Here is a 3,502-nt window from a genome sequence, read left to right on the forward strand (position 1 = left end):
GGGTTACAAGGCATTACCATATAAAACACGGCTCAAAATAGTCATATTACACATGCTTTAAAATCTCATCATTCGAAACATATATACCTCTTACTCATATCATTCAAAATCTCATTATAAGATGACTCATCACATTACAAATTCCATGCACACACATTAAGACATCCAAGCATATTTTACTTCTTAAGCTGAATATCAAATATATCAATTCATACTTCTATTCATGTGCAAAAAAAACCAAACAATCCATATCGCTCGGCTTATTGTCTATTAGAAAATACAACATAATCAATTTCACCAAATAGTCAGGTTTAGCATATAACATCTTAGCCACTAATGCATTTAACCTTATCAAATATGCACCATTTTTTTAACTCAACTAAAAAGACATACATGCCTAACTCCCCATTTAAGTGCCAAACATGTGTATGCTTTGCCATTCATCTTATCTTCTATTTGTCTAGCAAACTAACCATACAATTTACACCCAATTCGCATGCTAATTATTAAGCCTGAAATACATATAAAACCAATAATACTTTACTCACTTGACTAACATTAGCCATTTCCCAAGTACTTTAGCCGATTCAAAACATGCCAATACCATACAGTATAAATCATATCAAAATTTCATATACACACCCAAATCAATATATTATATATATATCCGGTCATGCAAATCCGGTCATGCAAATTAACTTCTATATAACATTTAAATCACATTCAACCTTTGCCATCCTATATTAAGCCTAAATAGTCAAATCATAATAATGGCATAAACATCTCATAAACTTAAAAGAACACATACCAATGCAAATATTTCATACTTACAATAATAAGTCAATTACCATAATCGATCATACCACTATGTATACATATAACACATTTTGTAATTCAAGCATTAAAACCGTTAGTCCTTTACATACCGAATTATCAAATAACTTATCAAAGACATATATATGTGTGTTTACAATTCATCAACCGAATATATAATAATATATCAATTTCCATTTTCAATCCATTTCACCAATGTACTCATGCCATTACAAATTCACTCAAATTAACCATTTCAATTTACCAATATTCATAGCATAACATAGTCCACACATAATGAATACAACCAAATTCAAAATTAACATATAACTAAATACTTAACTACATGATTTGATCACCAATGCCAAATCACAAACTAGATTATGACCATCACCTATATTTACATCACATAAATCGAAATAACCATTATTTCATCTTCAATATATTTCGTATTTTACCTATTTAATCAAGCCAAATCTAAATACCATTCCATCACAAAATTAGACCATAATTCATACTTACAAATTAAACTAATACATGACCGAAAATTACTATCATTAGCATCATTGACAAACCACAACCATAACACATCCATCATCCATATCAAGCTTACCAAAATAAAATAATTATAAACCATACATATATATATCATTACGTCTTATCAAATTCATATACCAAGCATACCCCACGCCTTTACTATGACAAAAATTACTTAAACCTTGGATCATTAGCATTAGATCAAGCCATTTTCGCATGGCTAAATATATATACAAAAACTAAATTAAAACTAGCCTATACATGCCACATAACCAAAAACTCAAAGCTTTAATTTACCGAAGCCATAACCGAATAGTGTGATCACGACTCCAACGTCATCCAACCCGAGCAAGTCTTTGGAACTCTAAAAACATAAGAAAAACACACAGAGTAAGCAATTACAGCTTAGTAAGTCATAAGCAAATAGATAACTTAACAACATTTAATTAGTTACAACAAAATCAAATCATGTTTTCAATATTCATATACATTTCCATAATCGAAAAATACATTTATCAAACACGTACTATACATCAAATCCATATTTAACCAAATACACAAATTTTAACATTTGACCGAATATATATATAATGTCGTTCACATGTGCAGCTCTCATTTTTTTAACCTCATTATTACATATCAAATTTTGACTGAATATAAACTACATTATCAACTCATGTTTTTACCAAATTAAATTACACTAGCATAATCACATTTAACCTCAAGCTTAACGTTTCATATAAAACATGTGTTTTCTTAAGTAAATCTTATCTTATCCGAATGTATATGTATATATATTCAAAGTGTCAATCAATTCAAAGACATAATATCATTATATATCCGAATATATATTTACACACATATACATATAATTTTAAATCAAAATATAACATCATATGCATATACATAACATATGGCCGAATATACTCCACCAATGTACATATGTTCACATTAGTAACTTATATAATTTGTATCATATACCAACTAGCCAACTTACCTTATTTTTATATAGGTAGTCAACTAACTCATACCTGATCGTTTTAGCTCATTTTACACCTTCGATCACAACTTATCATTGCCCGTTGAACCATTCGAAATTTAATAGGATACTCGGATAATCACATATATCGAACAATGCCAATGTCCCAGACGTGGTCTTACATGCTATCTCATATCGATGCCACTGTCCCAGACAAGGTCTTACACGAATCAAATACGATGCCAATGTCCTAGACATGGTCTTACACGTAAACACAAGTCAATGCTGACGTCCTAGACGTGGTCTTACACGAAAACACATATCAGAGTACTATGTCATGACATAAGTATCCTATCTATTCCTAGGGTTCATACGGGGCTTTCAGGTGTTGATTATCAATCGAATCAAACTCGAAACAAAATCCCTATCTCGATAATCACATTCATCCAAAGCATATAACAAACAAAATAATTTAATTTATCACTTATCATTTATATATTCTTGAATTTAACAACATTTAAATGCTTATCGACTTACCTCAGATATCGACGGACACAGTCGACTACTCGACTACTTTCGACTTTCCCCGATCTAATTCCGTTTTCTTCTGTTCTTGATCTAAATAAGTTCAGATTTAACTAATTTAACCACATATTCATTCAATTAAATCCAAAAACACATAAATGGGAAAATTACACTTTTGCCCCTAACCTTTCACATTTTTCACAAATTAGTCCCTATTTCACAAAAATACAAAATAAACAAACTTTCCTTGCACAATAGTTTGGCCGAATATGCACTAAGCTCATATAAGTCCATGCATGTCATTTATTTCACATTTTAGTCCCTCAATTTATTATTTTTTCAATTTAGCCCTAATTACTCAAAATAATCAAAAATTCAATTTCAACATATATATATCCATTTCATATCTTTTATTTTTTATCATTAAACAACAAAATCACAAGCTTTTAACAATGGAAAAACACAAAATCATCATCAAATTCAAAAATTTAAGCATGGGTCGAGTAGTATTCGAAACAACGATCTCAAAAATATAAAAATCATCAAAAACCGAAACCGAAACATACCTTAATTTGCTTGAACAGGGGCCGAATACCTAGCTTGGTTTTCTTATTTTCTTTCTCTTTTCATTCGGCACAAAGATAATGA

The 3,502-nt window shown here is 29.9% G+C and overlaps 1 long non-coding RNA gene across 1 annotated transcript; it reads right to left on the bottom strand.

Annotated features, from left to right (window-relative positions):
• Positions 1-1,521: 1,521 nt before the first annotated feature.
• LOC121224642 (uncharacterized) lies at positions 1,522-3,502 on the bottom strand. The gene is made up of 3 exons (XR_005922262.1): positions 3,421-3,502; positions 2,867-2,947; positions 1,522-1,714 (listed from the first exon to the last, which is right to left on the bottom strand). It is a non-coding gene; the product is annotated as an uncharacterized lncRNA (long non-coding RNA).

Source organism: Gossypium hirsutum, chromosome D12, assembly GCF_007990345.1.
Source record: "Gossypium hirsutum isolate 1008001.06 chromosome D12, Gossypium_hirsutum_v2.1, whole genome shotgun sequence".
NCBI lineage: Eukaryota > Viridiplantae > Streptophyta > Magnoliopsida > Malvales > Malvaceae > Gossypium > Gossypium hirsutum.